The sequence below is a fragment of the Hypanus sabinus genome, chromosome 10, assembly GCF_030144855.1.
Source record: "Hypanus sabinus isolate sHypSab1 chromosome 10, sHypSab1.hap1, whole genome shotgun sequence".
NCBI lineage: Eukaryota > Metazoa > Chordata > Chondrichthyes > Myliobatiformes > Dasyatidae > Hypanus > Hypanus sabinus.
In genome coordinates, this window is record NC_082715.1 from 113815601 (window position 1) to 113836680 (window position 21080).

General features: G+C 47.9%; 1 protein-coding gene across 3 annotated transcripts in view; it reads right to left on the reverse strand.

Annotated features, from left to right (window-relative positions):
- LOC132401001 (calpain-8-like) overlaps positions 1-21080 on the reverse strand; it is a 149885-nt gene that overhangs the window by 128725 nt on the left and 80 nt on the right. The window contains exons 1-2 of one of the 3 annotated variants that reach the window (XM_059982703.1): positions 20721-21077; positions 18236-18321 (exon numbers count right to left, since the gene is read on the reverse strand). The gene's annotated coding sequence lies outside the window, so the exon portion shown is untranslated. Of the gene's footprint in view, positions 1-18235; positions 18322-20441; positions 21078-21080 lie in introns of those variants that run through there. The other 2 variants (XM_059982708.1, XM_059982707.1) reach the window with 2 other exon arrangements.

Consider the following 21080-nt stretch of genomic DNA (forward strand, 5'->3'; position numbering starts at 1 on the left):
ACCACTACTCTCCTCTGTTTAGCAGCACTTGTAATCACTCTTAGTCATTTTTCCTTTGGCTCCTCCAACGTCCCTCAAACAAAAGGTGTAGCCAAGGGCATTTGCATGGGTCCAGCTATGCCTACCATTCTGTTGGCTACGTGGAACAGTCTTATGTTCCAAGCCTACAGTGGTGTCTGTCCTGTACTTTTCCTGTGCTGCATGACGACTGCACTGGTGCTGCTTCCTGCACCCATGCAGAGCTTGTTGACTTCATCAACTTCGCCTCCAGCCTCCACCCTGCCCTCAAATTTACCCGATCCATTTCCGACACCTCCCTCCTCTTTTTCGATCTCTCTGTCTCTATCTCTAGAGGCAGCTTATCTGCTGATGTCTATTATATACCCATGGACTCTCACAGCTGCTTGGACCATACCTCTTCCCACCCTGTTATGCCACACCCTTCTCTGCCTTCTAGAATGAAGGAAATATCCTCCTTTTTCAAAGAAAGGGGCTTCCCTTCCTCCACCATCAATGCTGCCCTCAACTGCATCTCTTCCATTTAACTGCTGCTCTTAACCGTCCTCCCGACATCCTACCAGGGATAGGGTTCCTCTTGTCCTCACCTATCACCCCACCAGCCTCTGTGTCCAGCACAAAATTCTCTGTAACTTCCGCCACCTCCAACGGGATCCCACCACCAAGCGCATCTTTCCCTCCCCCCACTTTCTGCTTTCCCACAGGGATCACTCCCTATGCACCTCCCTTGTCCATTTATCCCTTCTGGCACTTATCCTTGCAAGCAGAATAAATGCTACACCCCTACACCTCCTCCCTCACTACCATTCAGGGCCCCAAATAGTCCTTCCATGTGCGGCAACCACCTGAGAGTCTGTTGGGGTCATAAACATAGAAACATAGAAAATAGGTGCAGGAGGAGGCCATTCGGCCCTTTGAGCCTGCACCACCATTCAGTATGATCATGGCTGATCATCCAACCCAAAACCCTGTACCTGCTTTCTCTCCATCCCTTTAGCCACAAGGGCCATATCTAACTTCCTCTTAAATGTAGCCAATGAACCGGCCTCAACTGTTTCCTGTGGCAGAGAATTCCACAGATTCACCACTCTCTGTCAAGAGGGGCTGGATGGACCCAAATGCAGGACGCAGACACTGAAGTACTAGGGGGAGGACAGGATGGGGATGCCATGGCACTTAAGGGTAGCTGGGGTTCAGGCAGGCAGAGCGGAGTGGGCTCCCGGAGTTCGAAGTCCGGTAGGCAGGCTCCCGGGATTCAGGCGGGCAGGTAGATAGGTCCCCGGGGTTCAGGCAGGCAGGCAGGTCCCCGGGTTCCAGCAGGCAGAGCGGAGCGGGTTCCCATAGTGCCAGTCAGGTAGGCAGGCTCCTGGGGTTCAGGCAGGCAGACAGACAGGTCTAGGTGGCGATAGGCTAGCGGAGAGCCCTCCCTGGGCAGGACGCATGTATACCCGGGTAGGGGCGCCTCCCAGGCAGCAACACCGGAGGCTTGGGCACGACGCGGACCCCTAGGCAGGTGCGGGGCACTATCCCAGGGTTTGGGCGGAAGAGAAGGGGGGCAGAACCCCCACCGGGCCACGGTGGGTCAGCCGGATCCGTCCGACGGAGGCGAGGGATATGAACAGGCAGAACTCCCACCGGGCCACGGCAGGTCGGCCAACCATACCCGACAGAGGTAAGGGATAGGAGCAGGCAGAACCACTGCCGGGCTGAGGCAGGTCAGCCAGATGTGCCCGACAGGGGCAAGGGGTAGGAACGGGCATAGGTCCAGGTCGACCAACACAACAGCCATAACAACGGGAAATTCGGAAACAGCGGGCAGACAGTGCCACCGCGTGAGAAACAAAACCGAGCGGAGAAGCGGGACCAGCGCATGGGAAGAAAGGTGGAGTAGCGGACCAACCTGGCAGTACTGGTACAGGCAGAGAAGCATGTTCTGAGAAGAATAGGTCTGAGCCTGGGCAGGATAACAGAATGCAGAGACGAGTTTGGAGCCAGCAGAGAACAGGAAACAGAACAAAACGACCACCCGCCTGGTCCCAGTCCCAAGGTCCCTTATAAACACCTGCAGCTCAATGAGTCACAGGTGTGCCTCCTTGAACCAGGAGGGTCCTAACTAGATCACGGGTGATGGGAGGGACAACTGCAGGACCCGGAGTCCAGAGCCCCCGGACTGGATCAAAACCTGGAACACGGTTCCGGACCAGACCCTGACACACTCTGTGTGAAGGAGTTTTTCCTCATCTCGGTCCTAAAAGGCTTCCCCTTTATCCTTAAACTGACCCCTCATTCTGGACTTCCCCAACATCAGAAACAATCTTCCTGCATATAGGCTGTCCAATCCCTTTAGAATTTTATACGTTTCAATAAGATCCCCCCTCAATCTTCTAAATTCCAGTGAGTATAAGCCTATTCGATCCAGTCTTTCTTCATATGAAAGTCCTGCCATCTCAGGAATCAATCTGGTGAACCTTCTTTGTACTCCCTCTATGGCAAGAATGTCTTTCCTCAGATTAGGGGACCAAAACTGCACACAATACTCTAGGTGCGGTCTCACCAAGGCCTTGTACAACTGCAGTAGAACCTCCCTGCTCCTGTACTCAAATCCTTTTGCTATGAATGCCAACATACCATTTGCCTTTTTCACCGGCTGCTGTACCTGCATGCCCACCTTCAATGACTGGTGTACAATGACACCCAGGTCTCGTTGCACCTCCCCTTTTCCTAATCGACCACTGTTCAGATAATAATCTGTTTTCCTGTTCTTGCAATCAAAGTGGATAACCTTGTAGCGGTGTGCTACAAGCAGCGCTAAAATTACGACACGGAGTCGGTAACTGCAGTCGAAGGAAAAACTTTATTCGAAAACTTCAGCCTCACTTTTAAGCCTCTGTCAACCGGCCCCCCATGGCGAAGAGGCTCCAAAGCTCTGTGCTCGCAAACCCCCGTAGGCTATCTAATTGTGAGTCGGTTCGGATACGCTAGGAAATGAGGCGCTACATAACCCCCCCCCCAGAACCGGCGATACACCCCCCAATGTCCACAGCCTGGGCCAGAACCTGCTTGGGAGGTCGGCCTCTGCGCCGAGGCGCCGGAAACTCGGCCGGTTGCGCCAGGTCCACATGGGCCGGCTTGAGGCGGTCCACCGTGAAAACCTCCTCCTTCCCCCCAACGTCCAGCACGAACGTGGACCCGTTGTTCCGGAGCACAGTAAACGGCCCCTCGTATGGCCGCTGCAGCGGTGGCCGATGCCCGCCCCTTCGTACAAACACAAACTTAAAGTTCCGTAGGTCTTTGGGTACGCAGGTCGGGTGCCGCCCATGCTGTGAAGTGGGTATGGGGGCCAGGTTACCGAGCTTCTCGCGAAGTCTGCCCAGGACTGCAGCGGGTTCTTCCTCTTGCCCCCGTGGGGCTGGTAGGAACTCCCCGGGGACGGCCAGGGGCGCGCCGTATACCAACTCGGCCGACGAGGCGTGCAGGTCGTCCTTGGGCGCTGTGCGGATGCCGAGAAGGACCCAGGGAAGCTCGTCCGCCCAGTTGGCTCCTCGCAGGCGGGCCATGAGGGCCGACTTCAGGTGACGGTGGAAACGCTCCACTAGCCCGTTCGACTGTGGGTGGTAGGCAGTGGTGTGGTGCAGCTGAGTCCCCAAAAGGCTGGCCATAGCTGACCACAGGCTGGAGGTGAACTGGGCGCCTCTGTCGGAGGTAATGTGGGCTGGTACACCAAAGCGGGATATCCAGGTGGCGAGCAGGGCTCGGGCGCAAGATTCGGAGGTGGTGTCGGTGAGCGGGACCGCCTCTGGCCATCTTGTGAACCGGTCCACGATAGTCAGGAGGTAACGCGCTCCGCGCGACACTGGCAGGGGGCCCACGATATCCACATGAATGTGGTCGAAACGCCGGTGGGCGGGATGGAACTGCTGCGGTGGGGCTTTGGTGTGCCGCTGAACCTTGGCCGTCTGGCAGTGCATGCACGTTTTGGCCCATTCACTGACCTGTTTGCGGAGACCGTGCCAAACGAACCTGCTGGAAACCAGCCGGACAGTTGTCCGGATGGAGGGATGCGCCAAGTTATGAATGGAGTCGAAAACACGTCGCCGCCAGGCTGCGGGGACAACCGGACGGGGCTGGTCGGTGGCGACGTCACAGAGTAGGGTCCTCTCACCTGGGCCCACGGGGAGGTCCTGGAGCTGCAAACCAGAGACTGCAGTCCTGTAACTCGGAATCTCCTCATCTACCTGCTGTGCCTCTGCCAGTGCCTCAAAGTCTACCCCTTGGGAAAGGGCATGAACGGTAGGGCGAGAGAGCGCATCCGCCACGACATTGTCCTTACCCGAGACGTGCCGGACATCCGTTGTGTATTCAGAGATGTAGGACAGGTGGCGTTGCTGGCGGGATGACCAGGGGTCGGATGCTTTCGTAAACGCAAAGGTAAGCGGTTTGTGGTCCGTGAACGCGGTGAAGGGCCGACCTTCTAGGAAGTACCTGAAATGCCGGATTGCCAGGTAGAGCGCCAACAGTTCCCGGTCAAAAGCACTGTACTTGAGCTCGGGTGGCCGCAGGTGTTTGCTGAAAAACGCCAGGGGTTGCCAGCGACCTGCGATGAGCTGCTCCAGCACCCCACCGACTGCCGTGTTTGATGCGTCCACTGTGAGGGCGGTAGGGGTGTCCATTCTGGGATGTACTAGCATTGCGGCGTCAGCCAAAGCTTCCTTCGTTTGAACGAAAGCGGCGGCGGACTCCTCGTCCCAGGTAATGTCCTTGCTCGGACCCGACATCAGGGCGAACAGGGGGCGCATGATCCGGGCAGCTGAAGGGAGGAAGCGGCGGTAGAAATTGACCATACCTACGAATTCCTGAAGGCCTTTGATCGTGGTGGGTCGGGGGAAGTGGCGGACCGCATCTACCTTAGCGGGCAGAGGGGCTGCCCCGTCTTTAGTAATCCTGTGGCCCAGGAAGTCAATGGTATCAAGTCCGAACTGGCATTTGGCAGGGTTGATTGTAAGACCGTACTCACTCAGTCGGGTGCAGAGTTGACGGAGGTGGGACAGATGCTCCTGACGACTGCCGCTGGCTATGAGGATGTCATCCAAATAGATGAACGCGAAGTCCAGGTCCCGTCCCACCGCGTCCATTAACCGCTGGAACGTCTGTGCGGCATTCTTCAGGCCGAACGGCATGCGGAGGAACTCGAAGAGGCCAAACGGGGTGATGAGAGCCGTTTTGGGGACGTCGTCAGGATGCATCGGGATTTGATGGTACCCTCGGACAAGGTCGACCTTGGAGAAGATCCGGGCGCCGTGCAGGTTTGCCGCAAAGTCCTGAATGTGCGGCACAGGGTAGCGGTCCGGTGTGGTAGCCTCGTTCAGCCTGCGGTAGTCGCCGCACGGTCTCCAGCCCCCCGTCGCTTTGGGCACCATGTGCAGGGGGGAAGCCCAGGGGCTGTCGGACCGCCGGATGATCCCCAATTCCTCCATTCTCTGGAACTCCTCCTTCGCCAGTCGGAGCTTGTCCGGGGGAAGCCGCCGAGCACGGGCATGGAGGGGTGGTCCCTGTGTCGGGATGTGGTGCTGTACGCCGTGCCTGGGCATGGCTGCTGTGAACTGCGGTGCCAGAACCGATGGGAACTCCGCCAGGACCCTGGTGAAGTCGTTGTCGGACAGCGTGATGGAGCCGAGGTGAGGGGCTGGCAACTGGGCCGCGCCCAGGGAGAACGTCTGAAAGGTCTCGGCGTGTACCAGTCTCTTCCTGGGCAGGTCAACCAGCAGGCTGTGAGCTCGCAAAAAATCCGCACCCAGAAGCGGTTGGGCTACGGCGGCCAGTGTGAAGTCCCACGTGAACTGGCTGGGGCCGAACAGTAGCTGCACCTGACGGGTGCCATAGGTCCTTACTGTGCTGCCATTCGCGGCCCTCAGGGGGGGACCCCGTGCCCTGCTGCGGGTGTCGTAACTCGTCGGAGGTAAAACGCTGATCTCAGCCCCAGTATCGACCAAAAACCGGCGTCCCTTCTATCCCACACATACAGGAGGCTATCCCGATGGCCAGCCGCCGTAGCCATCAGCGGCGGCTGGCCCTGGTGTTTCCCGGGAACTTGCAGGGCGGGCGGCAACGGCGGGCTTCTGCGCCCCACCGCTGGTGGTTGAAGCACCAGTGGTCATTGGGCCGGGGGTTAGTGGGCTCTGCGGCCGGGCCTGGACTGGTTTGCTGCCGGGAGCGTGGCTGGGAGATCTGTGCGATGGACGCCCCGCTCACCTTTTTGGCGTTCCACAGCAAGTCCGCCCGGGCTGCCACCTTCCGGGGGTCACTGAAATCCGCGTCGGACAGCAGCAGGCGTATGTCCTCGGGCAGCTGCTCCAGGAATGCCTGCTCAAACATGAGGCCTGTGTGTCCCTCGGCCAGAGACAACATCTCATTCATTAAAGCCGATGGAGGTCTGTCGCCCAAGCCATCCAGGTGCAGTAAACGGGCAGCCCGCTCGCGCCGTGAGAGTCCGAAAGTCCTGAGGAGCAGGGCTTTGAATTCCGTGTACTTGCCGTCTGCCGGGGGCGACTGTACGAACTCCGCGACCTGGGCAGCTGTGTCCTGGTCGAGGGAGCCCACCACGTAGTAGTAGCGGGTGTCTTCTGAGGTGATCCGGCGAACGTGGAATTGGGCTTCGGCTTGCTGGAACCATAGGTCCGGGCGCTGTGTCCAGAAACCCGGCAGTTTCAACGAAACCGCATGAACAGAGGCGGCGTCGGTCATTTCTGGTCCAAAAATCGTTTGGACCGTCGGGGTCACCAATTGTAGCGGTGTGCTACAAGCAGCGCTAAAATTACGACACGGAGTCGGTAACTGCAGTCGAAGGAAAAACTTTATTCAAAAACTTCAGCCTCACTTTTAAGCCTCTGTCAACCGGCCCCCCATGGCGAAGAGGCTCCAAAGCTCTGTGCTCGCAAACCCCCGTAGGCTATCTAATTGTGAGTCGGTTCGGATACGCTAGGAAATGAGGCGCTACAACCTCACATTTAAATTGCATCTGCCATGAATTTGCCCACTCACCTAACCTATCCAAGTCACCCTGCATCCTCTTAGCATCCTCCTCACAGCTAACACTGCCGCCCAGCTTCGTGTCATCCGCAAACTTGGAGATGCTGCATTTAATTCCCTCGTCTATATCATTAATATATATTGTAAACAACTGGGGTCCCAGCACTGAGCCTTGCGGTACCCCACTACTGTCTACCATTCTGTAAAGGTCCTGTTTACTCCCACTCTTTGCTTCCTGCCTGCTAACCAATTCTCTATCCACATCAACACCATACCCCCAATGCCATGTGCTTTAAGTTTGCACACTAATCTCCTGTGTGGGACCTTGTCAAAAGCCTTTTGAAAATCTAAATATACCACATCCACTGGTTCTCCCCTATCCACTCTACTAATTACGTCTTCAAAAAATTCTAAAAGATTCGTCAGGCATGATTTTCTTTTCACAAATCCATGCTGACTTTGTCCGATGATTTCACCTCTTTCCAAATGTGTTGTTATCACATCTTTGATAACCGACTCTAGCATTTTCCCCACCACCGATGTCAGACTAACCAGTCTATAATTCCCCGGTTTCTCTCTCCCTCCTTTTTTAAAAAGTGGGGTTACATTAGCCACCCTCCAATCCTCAGGAACTAATCCAGAATCTAAGGAGTTTTGAAAAATTATCACTAATGCATCCACTATTTCTTGGGCTACTTCCTTAAGCACTCTGGGATGCAGACCATCTGGCCATGGGGATTTATCTGCCTTTAATCCCTTCAATTTACCTAACACCACTTCCCTACTAACATGTATTTCCCTCAGTTCCTCCATCTCACTAGACCCTCGGTCCCTTACTATTTCTGTAAGATTATTTATGTCCTTCTTAGTGAAGACAGAACCAAAGTAGTTATTCAATTGGTCTGCCATGTCTTTGTTCCCTATGATCAATTCACCTGTTTCTGACTGCAAAGGATCTACATTTGTCTTGACCAATCTTTTTCTTTTCACGTATCTATAAAAGCTTTTACAGTCAGTTTTTATGTTCCCTGCCAGCTTTCTCTCAATCTTTTTTCCCTTTCCTAATTAAGACCTTTGTCCTCCTCTGCTGGTCTCTGAATTTCTCCCAGTCCTCAGGTATGCCACTTTTTTTTTGCTAATTTATATGTTTCTTCTTTGGACTTGATACTATCCTTAATTTCCCTTGTCAGCCACGGGTGCACTACCTTCCCTGGTTTATTCTTTTGCCAAACTGGAATGAACAATTGTTGTAGTTCATCCATGTGATCTTTAAATGCTTTAAATACCCATTGCATATCCGTCAACCCTTTAAGTATCATTTGCCAGTCTATCTTACCTAATTCATGTCTCATACCTTCAAAGTTACCCTTCTTTAAGTTCAGAAACTTTGTTTCTGAATTAACTATGTCACTCTCCATCTTAATGAAGAATTCCACCATATTATGGTCACTCTTACCCAAGGGGCCTTGCACGACAAGATTGCTAACTAACCCTTCCTCATTGCTCAATACCCAATCTAGAATGGCCTGCTCTCTAGTTGGTTCCTCGACATGTTGGTTCAGAAAACCATCCTGCATACATTCCAAGAAATCCTCTTCCTCAGCACCCTTACCAATTTGGTTCACCCAATCTCTATGTAGATTGAAGTCACCCATTATAACCACTGTTTCTTTTTTGCACACTTTTCTAATTTCCTGTTTAATGCCATCCCCAACCTCACTACTACTGTTAGGTGGCCTGTACACAACTCCCACCAGTGTTTTCTGCCCCTTAGCGTTATGCAGCTCTACCCATATCGATTCCACATTCTCCAGGCTAATGTCCTTCCTTTCTATTGCATTAATCTCCTCTCTAACCAGCAATGCTACCCCACCTCCTTTTCTTTCCTGTCTATCCCTCCTGAATATTGAATATCCCTGGATGTTGAGTTCCCATCCTTGGTCACATACGCTGTGTCTGGTGCTCCTGTTGTGATCTCCCGTCTCTTGGTGACACCCAATGTAAATTGGAAGACCGCTTTGCTGAGCATCTACGCTCCATCCACCATAAGAAGCAGGATCTCCCAGTGGCCACCCATTTTAATTCCACATCCCATTCCCATTCCGATTTGTCAATCCATGGCCGCCTCTACTGTCGCCAATGAGGCCAACTTGGGTTGGAAGAATAACATTTTATATTCTGTCTGGGTGGCCTCCAACCTAATGCCCCTCCTCTTTCACCATTTCCCATCCCCTTTTCCCTCTCTCATCTTTTCTCCTTAATTGCCCATCACCTCCCTTTACTTTCTTCAATGATCTTCTATTCTCTCCTGTTAAGATTCCCCCTTCTCCAGCCCCGTACCTCTTTCACCAATCAACATCCCAGCCTTTTATTTCACCCCTCCTGGTTTCACCTATCAAAGATGCAAAGGTCCTACTTAATGTCAGAGAAATGTGTACAATATACATCCTGAAATACTTTTTTCTTCACAAACATCCACGAAAATAGAGAAACGCCCCAAAGAATGAATGACAGTTAAACGTAAGAACCCCAAAGTCCCCCCCAGCTTCTCTCTCTCCCATGTGGAAGCCGCAGCGAGCAACAATCCCCCTCACCCCACCTGAGAAAAAAAGCAACCTTTTGGTAATGCTAATCACCTCGTGTCTCTCCCTCCCCTCCCCTCCCCCCACCTTTTAACTCTACTCCTCATCTTTTATTTTCTCCAGCCCTGCTGAAGTGTCTCAGCAGGGCACATCAACAAGTATTCTTTTCCATAGATGCTGCCTAGCCTGCAGAGTTCCTCCAGCACTTTTTGTGTGTGTTGCTTGGATTTCGAGCATCTACAGATTTTCTCTTGTTCGGATCTCCAGTTTAATTTCAATGGCTTCCTTTATCAGGTGGTCCCAAAAGCCATTGGTGTGGCACAGTAGTTTTGTGCTGTCAAAGTCAATCCTATGGCCATCGTGAATGCAGTGTTCTGCCATCACCGATTTGTCTGGGTAAGCCAAATGGACAGACCTTCTGTGCTCATTGATGTGGGTTTCCACTGTGCATCCCGTCTGGCCAAAATATGCTGCTCCACATTCACAGAGAATCCTGTAAGTGTCAGTCAACCCAAGTTCCAGGTCATCTTTGACCCACATAAACTGTGATTGTTTATCACAGCTTCCTTACAGGTTTGTGGATTGTATTACTCCAGTATTTCTTCAGGATCCTAACGATCCTTCCAGATACCTGGAAATATTGAGAAGACAGGTGGTAGCGATGGGTTCCTCCTCGTTGTTAGAATTCCTAGTTTTTCCACTAGCCCTTTTAAAGGCCCAAATATTTCCTTCAACTTGTAGCCATTCTGTAGGAATGTCATGGGTATTCATTTTATTTCCTCATGGAAACTCTAGGTCCGAAATAGTTTTTGCCAGGTTAATCCAAGTAGAAAGGACTGCTCTACGTTGGGAAGCTGGACAGTGGCTGCTATTGTTGATGTAAAAGTCCATGTGAGTGGGTTTCTGATAGACACCATGTTCAAGGCTACCGCCCAGTTTCTGTTCTGTTGCAACATCCAGGAATGGTTGTGGAACTGTTAGTGTGCCTGGAGCCCATGAGGCCACACTATGAAGGTGTCATCAATAAGTATGAAGAAGCATTTGGGGCGAAAGCCTGCAAAAAGTTGTGGATACAGTCTTGTCCATGACAGGAAAATCCACCCCCCCCCACCACCACTGAGCACATTTACAAGGGGTGCTGCCACAAGAACAGAGTATTCATCATCAAGGACACCCACCACTCCAACCAGGCTCTCATCCCACTGCTGCTGTCAGGAATGAGGTATGGGGTCCCACACAATCCAGTTCAGGAACAGTTGTTACCCTTCGACCATCTGGCTCCTGAACAAGTGTGGATAACTTCATTCACCAACCTAAGAAGTCAACTGATTCCTCAACCTAAGAAATCATTTTCAAGGACTCTACAACTAATGTTCTCCGTATTATTTATTTATTATTATTTAGGGTTTTTTTTGTATTTCTGAGTTTGGTCTTCTTTTGCACATTGGTTGTAAGTCTTTGCTGTTTTTCATTGATTCCACTGTGACGTTCGCAAGAAAATGAATCTCAGGGTAATACATGGTGAAACATAAGTACTTTGATAATAAATTTACTTTGAACCAGAAGTGTAGACAGAGGCTGGTTTCTGCGATGCGCCAAGCTGTGTCCACAACTTTGAAGATTTTCTGTATACAGGTTTCCGTCACTAGCCGAAGGTAGAGCGGTCCTAAGAAACAATTTGTAAGCCGGAATGTCGTAAAGTGAATAAACAATTACCATTAACTTACATGGGAAAAATTTATGAGCGTTCCCAAAAAATAACCTACAAGATCATGCCAAATAACACATAAAACCTAAAATAACAGTAACATATAGTAAAAGCAGGAAAGATATGATAAATACACAGCCTATATAAAGTAGAAATACGTTTCTGCAACATTGCAACACTGTCCACTGCAGCAAAAATGTTACGCAAGCGCTCTCGGCAGAAACACTCAGCACAAGCGCTCTCGGCAGAAGTACTCTTTCCAGTAACCTTTAAGCTGTGAAGCTGCCGAATCATACCAAATAACACATAAAAATGTACAGCCTATATAAAATAGGAATAATGTATGTACAGTGTAGTTTCACTTACCGGAACCGGGAAGACAGCGAGCACACTGATGATGGTGTGTTAGGCTGAGTCGTCAGAGGTTGGGGTGCTTGGCAATTTTTTCCAATAAATTGCAGTTTTGTCACAGTTAAACACTTGCTTATACAAATAACCACCTTCTGTAATTATTTTCTTCAGCTCTGCTGGGAACTTTTCGGCAGCTTCAGTATCAGCCGAAGCACTCTCTCCAGTAAACTTTAAGCTAAGAAGCTGCCCTCGCCTCAGAAACCAATCAAACCACCCATGACTGCCTTTAAATTCCACTTTTGCAACACTTCCATCACCAGCGTCCAGTGCTTTCTGTTTCAGCTTATTAAAAAGACTGACTGATTTCTCCTTAAGTATAAGATAACTTAATGAAACACCACACTTTGTACACCCATCAATCCACTCAAGCAATAGACTTTCCATTTTATCCATTATTGGACGCCGACTAAGAGAGACCACTTTGCTGCAAGTAGAACCAACAGTAGCATCAGCAGCTTTCAAAATTCTTTCTCTCTGCGTGTAAATAGTGCGAATGGTGGACACAGGCAAGTTCAACGCGCGGACAATGTCCTTACTTTGTTCACCATGATCGAAACGCTTAATTATGTCTAGTTTTACATTAAGTGTTAACAACCTTATGAAATCTTTTGGGCTTTTCCGATACCTTAGAACTCATCTTGCTAACGGATGCACAAAATAATTCGATATAAAGCACAGATGCTCACAGGCACGTGTTTAAGCAATGGCGGCTAGAATGCAGTTCTGGAGGAGGAGCGTGGTTGCTCAGCGCAAGTGGCTTTCTTTCGTAACAGTGAGAACACCTTCTGGTAGCGAAAACAGGTAACAGGTCTTTTGTAACAGTGAGATGTCATAAAGCGAATGTTTGAAAAATGGGGGCCACCTGGTATGTACATAAAGAAAGTGGGTTGTTCCTGGCCTTTTCCTTTGAATCGTGCAGTGTGAGGGACTTGTTGGTCATGGAACACTCAGACCTGAATCCACATGGAGCAAAGGGAAGTCTCTCACCAAAGGCTCCAACTTCTGGGAAAGATTTAAAACACAAAAATACAACTGCAGGTGCTGTGGATCAAAGAATATGTGCACGACGCTAGAAGAACTCAGCAGGTCAGGCAGCATCCGTGAAAAAAGAGTCGCCAACGTTTCGGGCCGAGACCCTTCTGATGACTACTCTTTTCTCACGGATGCTGCCTGAGTTGCTGAGTTCTTCCCAGCGTCGTGTACGTAATTCTGGGAAAGATTTAATTGGCTCTTTATCCACCTTGCAGTCTACAGTTTCACCAGCAGATGGCAGTGAATCACACTGAGTCTCTAATGGTAAATAGAAATGAAAACTTCATTAATTGCTCCACTCATTGTCCTTGTACCTGCATATCTCACCCCATTCAGTCACTCCATAATACAGATGGCAGTCCAAAACCAAGCATAACTCATTATCCCACCATCCAGAGTCTCACATTATTTTCAGGGATGGTTTCATATCCCATCTCCACAATTCTCAGGGAACAGCATTCCCTTTCAATCCTTTGTTCTTCTGCATTATTCCCAGAGACATTGTCTGATTCCTAACATCACTCTCCTGATTTACTTCCAAGACCACTGCTCATATCCCACTTCCCCTGTATTATTCTCAGGAACTATGTGCATATTGCATCTTCTCCCCTGTATACACACAGGTACTGTGATTTCCATTATTCTCAGGAACCATGTGCATATTGCATCTTCTCCCCTGTATACACACAGGTACTGTGATTTCCATTATTCTCAGGAACCATGTGCATATTGCATCTTCTCTCCTGTATACACACAGGTACTGTGGTTTCCATTATTCTCAGGAACCATGTGCATATTGCATCTTCTCTCCTGTATACACACAGGTACTGTGGTTTCCATTCGGATTCTCGGTGTCAGACTGTCCAAGGGACACTCCCACCCCACCAGTTGGAACTGACACTTCTCCTGTGTGCTTGAAGTTAGTGGTCACCATGAGAAGGTCTGCCTCACTGCCATCAGCACATCACCTGCGGTATCAGAGGACCCAACATACTAGACCACTGCAACACTACCATCAAGAATGCCAACTGTTCCATTTCTCCACTGCATTTCTGGAAATCTGATCATCTGGCTCTCTCCCTCCTATCAGTGTATGGGCAGAGACTAAAGAGCAAAGCACAGGGGGACAAGGATATCAAAGGGCTGGTTACGGGAGGCAGAGGAGTGGCTATGGTATTGCTTCGAGTCAGTAGGCTGCGCATGTTCAAGACCTCCACAGAGAATCTGAATGAACATGCCACAGTTGTCATGGACTTTTTTTTATATAAAGACACTTGGGGATGGGTGTGTTCACACAAAATCAGCTGGAGTCAGGCTCTGGATGAACTAAAAGATTCACAGTCTGCTGAGGGCCAGATTTGCTTGATGTGCCTTCTTGACTAATAAGGTGTTGTTGTGGGTCCAGATTAGATCATCTGTTATGTGCCCACCGAGGAACTCTTCACACCCACAGCAGAGTCATTGATGTGCAATGAAGGTTGGTCAACTTGTGTCTTCCTTAAGTACACAATCATCTCTCTTGTCTTGTCCATGTCGAGACTCAGGTTGCTGTTCTCACATTATTTGACAAATCTCTCTACCTCTTCTCTGTATGTCAACTTATGGTTGTTCGTTATGAGACCATCCACTGTGGGATCATCAGCAAACTTGGTGGTGCGGTTTGAGCTGGATCTGGCCATGCAGTCCTGGGTCAGCAGCATGAACAGTTGTGGACTCAGCACAACATGAACAACATAGACTCAACACACAACCATGGGGTGGGGGGGGGGGGGGTACCAGTGCTCAGTGAGATGTTGTTGCCAACTCAGACTGATCAGGGTCTTTCCATCAAGAAGTCCAAGATCCAGTTACAGAGAGGGGTATTGAGTCCCAATGAAGGCAGTTTACCCACAAGCTTCGGATGGATGACCATGTTAAGTTCGAGCTAAAGTTGATGAACAACATCTTGGCATAAGAGACATCACTTTTTAGGTGGAAAAAGATGGAGCGGAGAGCTGAGGATATGGCTGGGCTGAGATGTAGACAAACTGGAAGGGCTCTGATGTAGCTGAAAGGTGGGATTTTACACAATCCCTTGCCAGCTGCTCAAAGCACTTCATGATTGTTGAGGTCAGTGCCACTGGGCATTAATCATTTAAGCCAGTTACTGTGACTCTCTTGTGCACCTTGAAGCCTCAAATCACCCTTGCATGCTTTCCAGCTTAATGGCATCATTTCTATAACCTGATAACCAAAATTGAAAAAAATCAACTCAGTGCTAGTGAGGTGTCCCTAGCTTTAGCAATTTTTAGCACATTTTAACCCAATAAAATGGATCCCAATCTTCTTGTGCTTTGGTTGGCACTGGAAGCTCCTATCCTATCATTTTGGATTCAATTGCTGGTTGAAGCAACTTTCTCCTGGTAATCTATGCCAATGTTAAATCGTCACTAACTTACAGCTGAAATAAACTCTGAGCATTGAAACTCAACATAAGGAGACTGCAGTCTCTGGTGTCTCAACATTACATCCATTGAACATTCCAGGAAATCTCTTTGCCTGCGCTATTTAACGATGGAGCTGAGTTCTATGGGGTTCTCTCTCAAGGGTAAGAGAAAACATCTGCTCAGCCCATCCCTGAGGAGAATCTGTTTCAGATCAGCAGAAACCCGGAGGAGCCCAGATCACCTCCAGACAAACTTCCTCCCTCATTTATTGTAAATGTTAATTGTTTCATTGTCCACCATCACGATGGAGTGAATCCCACGTTTCTGCTGTTCTGTGAGTGGACCATCCCTTGTTCAGAAAAGAGAAACTTCAGGATATCAATTGAATCCTGCAGAATACACATGGCCTTGCTTTAAGAAGATGGCCATCTACCTGTGGTAGTGATTTCTGCTCATCTCTCTGAGTGAATGATCAATAAAATGCCTTCCCCTGGATCCCATGTTTTCTGCATTCCTTGGTGATACACCTTTGAGTGAATCAATAAATAAAATGCTGGATGAGGCAGCACAGTGGTGCAGAAAGTAGAATCACTTACCTCATGGCTTCAGAGATCCAGGTTCAATCCCGACTTCAGGTGCTGTCTTTTCATGTTCTCCCTGTGTATTCCATATTCCTCTCACATCCCACAGACCTGCAGGTTAACTGGTCACTTTAAATGGCTTTTTGTGTGTAGGTGAGTGGTACAATTCATGGAAGAGCTGATGGCAATATGGAGATAGTAGACTGCTGTAGAAAATCAATGGAACGAATGGAACGACCTTGAGCATCACAGGATATTTGGAAATATAGGACAGAATTCCAGGACCAATCCCAGTGCTGTGTGCAATCCCCAGAGAAAAGTTACCAATCTCCGCACTATCAAGATGTCACTTGTGAGCAGCACGAAGTGGGCTGGAGTACTGACCTGTGTGTGACACTGAGGGTCAAAGGCAGCACGTTTGACCGGGGTTGAGTCTCATCTTTCCTGTTGCGCATTCTGTATCAGCCACCTCAATGAGAGCTGATCTTCACAACCGATCAAACCAGCAGATCTGCCTGCAAAAGCTTTGCCATGCTGAAAACTCAGCAGGCAGTACCACAGCTGTAACCCATGAATGGTGTCAACCACAGCCGAGGCTTTTGCAATGACTGAGGTTTGTGAGGAGTTCAAGAGGACACAACCAGGAGGAAAGTCTGTGGCTACTTTGTAATAAAAACAGTTCAGCAATATTTTAAAATTAAGCTTTCCTGGCGACAGTTTCACTGTGGATTGCAGAACAAGCCAATCATTTCCTTCAAAAAACACTATCACTGAGAATCAGAAGCCAACAGAGAGAAGGAACAAAATCTCAGCAGAAAATGTTACAGGCAGAATATTGTACAGACAATGTTATAGGCGAAGTATGAAATAAAGTTAAACAAGATTATTTTTATTTTATTTAGAGGTATAGTACAAAACAGGCCCTCTGGCTCACTAAGCTGTGGCGCCTGGAAACCCACCAATTTAACACCGGCCTCGCGGTTCCCAAAGTGGGTGACATCGCCACCCCTCCCCCTAGGGCGGTAGGAGTTTCTAAGGGGAGATAAAGATAAAGGAGATGGGGGGAGCATTCAGTACCAAGGGGGGGAGCTGAGGGATTACTGGCTTAACTTTAGAAATGAATTACTTACTATAATTATTTGATCCTCAGTGGCTTATAATTGATTACAGTGATCATGTAATCACCCTGTCACTTGCTAAGCCACCACTCTCTTAGACCTTGCTGAAAGCACGGTGAGTTGTGGAAAAGCAATGTGACACTTCTGTGTTTGGCATACCATGAGAAATCTGGACTGGAGAAACCGTGTTCACTGCTCATTGCTAAATCTGAAAAGTCCTGTTACAATCGGAGAAGAACGGATTCTGCCAGCAGTCAGGGAGGTCCTGAGTACAGTTTCCCATCATTCACCAGACTGAGTAGTTAAAGCAATTCTGTTCAGCATCATCTCTGTTCAAAGATGAATAGCTGAAATGTTTGAGAATGTGGAAGACACATTGTGCAACATACGTAAGAGAACAGAATTTGTTCTGCTGTTCAGCTTTGCAGGGAACAAATCTTTGCTTCATAAAAGATGAAAAACATGGTTCAAGAGTGTTATTTGCAAGGGGATTAGAAACAGACATGAAGGGAGAGTGAGATGGTTGAGCAATTTTTCAAAGAGAAAGATATTCTGTTCACAAACATACTTGCTTGTACAACAGATAGGGCATCAACAATGGCAGGACACCACCACTGGGTTATTACTTGAAAAGGAAACTGTACCCAACATATTTACCATTCACTGTAATTCATATTTATCATCTTATTGCAAAAAATTTAAGTTATCAGCTGCACAAATCATTAAATACTGCCATCAGCTTGGTAAATAGAATCAAGTCCCATATTCTCAATTCTTGACTATTTTGAGAGCTTTCTATTGGGAATGATGAACAGTTCGAATGCTTGCTGTTGCACACAGAAGTCAAGTGTTCTTAAAAGGACTGCGTCTGAGATGCCTTTATGCACTTTTTGAAACTGTCATAAAATTCTCTGAAGACTCAACTGCTTCATTCAGTTATCAACTCAAGAATGTTAAGTGTGGCATTGCTTATTTAACAGAATTATTCACAAAGTTTAATGAGATCAATTTTCAGTTGAAAGGAAATGATACAAATCCTATCGAAGTCAAATCAGTTGCCTCCACAACTCGGCCTAAGTTAATTCTAGTTCAGTGCAATATTGGTTGTCACAACTTTTTCCAATGCCCAAGCCTCTCAGAGCTGAAAGAGAATGAAAGAATACCAGATGATGATTTTCATGTCACTGTGCCCACCTGGGTGAACTGCATAAGGACACGTCAGAGAGATTTCAGGATCTACTCTCGATCCAAATTCCACATAGGGCAATAAATCCATTCCTGAACACTTGTAATGAGGAATTAACAGGAAGGATGGAGGAAGAACTGAACTCACTGTGAAATGACTTTAAGCTGAAGCCGAGGTTCAAATCTTCATATTGCCAAGACTTTTTGGTTGCAGAAAAGAGATCTCTGAACGCACTGTGGAAAAAGGTCAAGATGTTATTTATTGCCTCTGTAACATCGTACTTACTGGAGTGCAGTTTCAATGCAGTTGTCTAACTTTCAAGGCAAAAAAAAACAACTGTAAATTACTGAACGTGGGGATCTGAACCTTCTCCTGTGGGACATCCAGCCTGACGTTGAGACGCTGATATCACTCAAGCTCATCCATCTCATTGAAAGAACATAAGAAATAGGAGCAGGAATTGGCCATCTGGCCATCGAGCTGCTCTGCCATTCAATAAGATCATGGCTGATCTGGCCATGAACTCATCTCCACCTACCTGCCTTTTCCCAATAACCCTTAATTGGCCTACCATGCAAAAATTTATTCAACCTTGTCTTAAATATATTTACTGAGGTCGCCTCCGTTTCTTCATTGGGCAGAGAATTCCACAGATTCACCACTCTCTAGGAAAAGCAGTTCCTCCTCACTCCATCCTAAATCTACTCCTCTGAATCTGGAGGCTTTGTCCCCTAGTTCTAGTTTCACCTACTGATGAAACAAATTTCCTGCCTCTATCTTATCTATCCCTTTCACAATGGTACAGGTGTCCCATGCTTTACAAATGTTCACTTTACACCACTTCGCTTTTACAAAAGACCTACTTTAGTAACCTGTTTTCGCATTACAAAGAGGATTTTCGCTTTTACAAAAAATTTTCCCATATAAGTTAATGGTTCTTCGCTTTACATCATTTTAGTTTTAGAAAGGTTTCATAGAAACGCTCTACCTTTGTAAAGGGGGGGGGGGGAAAGACACCTGAATACATTTTTATAAGACCTCCTCTCATTCTTCTGAATTCCAGCAAATACAGTCCCAGGTGACTCAATCTCTCCTCAGTCTAACCCCCTCATCTCTCGAATTAACCTGGTGAACCTCCTCGACACCACTTCCAAAGCCAGTATATCCTTACTCAAATAAGGAGGCTCATACTTCTTTTTCCAAAGGTCAAAAAAGCATTGAAGTAGTGAATAGTGGGACTACTAATATATGCTCTAAAATTATTTATGAAAATTACTTTTTAATGTAATTAAATAAAGAAATATCTGTAGTTTTAAATATCTTTGAATTTTTTTACAATTATTTAACTACTTTGAATCTGCAGTTCCATTTTCATTCACTGTGCATCATAAATCAAAGTGGTCTTTTATGTAATTGCTGGAAAGGGAGGGGGAGCACTGGTGATGTAGCCTGGAAGCCAAAGGGGTGGTAATCCAAAAAAACAGTGAACTAGCCTAATCATAAAACAATTTACAAAGACCAATTAACCCGCAAATCTGCAGTTACACACCGCTAGTGTGAACACAATTTCATGAACTTTGATAGAGTGATGGTCTAAACAGAACCTTCCAAGAAAAGCACAATTGTGAGACACAGGAATTTCCCAGAAGTGAATTCAGAGTAGGAGCAAATACTCCACCCCTCCAATCTGCTCTGCCATTCAGTAAAATCACAGTAGCTGTGGTTGCATTCCTGTTTGCTCTATCATTTTGCTGATCAAGAATCAATCTACCTCTACCTGGAAAATATTAAAAGATTTTGCTTCCAATGTCCTTTGAGGAAGAGAGTACATGCTCCTCTGGGAGAGATAAAATTACTTCAGTCCTGCCTCAAATGGGACCACTTCACTTATAAACAGCCACCCCTTCACTGTCTAACTTCTTCTATCTCTACAGAAATACCAAGCTCCATATTTATTTTCCCACAGTGTTGTTTATAGAATTGTGTTGTGTTTATAAGTAGGAAAATATTCAGGGAGAAAAGGATCAGAGAATCATTGAATGATTGAAATCATTGAATCATTGAATGAGTACCAAAATTGTAGAGTGTTTTTGGGATGTTGTGTTGATCCACCCAGACAAAACTGAGACTTATAGTACTTAGAAACATAGAAACACTTGCCTATATTAATTTCCGAAGGTCCCATACCACAGTTTGTAAAGCTGGAATTTTCATTGATAATATGTATCAAATTAACGGGTTGAAAAAAAGGGTAATTGACCAATTGGATATAATTTCTAAAATAGCCTCTTCTAATCCATTCCCACGGATAAATTTAATAACTAAACCGCGGGGGAGGGAGGAGCGGGATGACCTGGAAAATCACATCGATGTATGACACAGCCCTCTTTTCGGTTGAGTGGAGGGAAACATGCTCCGCATTGGGTATTTCGTCTCTCAAGGTGACATTAGTTAGCTGAAACAGAAACGTTTGCAAAATAAAAAAGCAGAAGGTGGCAAGTTCTGGATACGCCGGGTTCTTAGCTGGGAATGACGAATATATGTTGCTTGCAATCCCTATTCAAAGCCGCTTGTCATTGGAGTCTACCACTGTTGTCACTTTCATACATTACTGTTCATGTATATTGCTGACCGCTTGCGATACTTGCAAGATAACTGTACGAGTATCCTTGAAGGACAACGTGCGCCGCCGGCGTCAGTGCAGGTGCTGGGCGGCACCACCCGTTCCTTCTCGTCTTGCATCCCCGGCACCGACCGAATGCCCGGCCGCAGGTCAGCAGGCAGCTCTGCGCAAGCGCGGTGCGGCGGCTGCCCCCCCAACCAGGAGTCCCTGGTCCTCCTGTATCCCGGTACCCTGTGTGGCTCCGGAGTCCAGGAACGGCTACCCCAGCTCACACCTGACCTATCATCCTTTTGACCTCCTGGTTGCCAATGAAAGATTCTGCTCGGCTGCCTCCCCCCTCCCCCCGAAGGCGAACAACAAACCACAGCC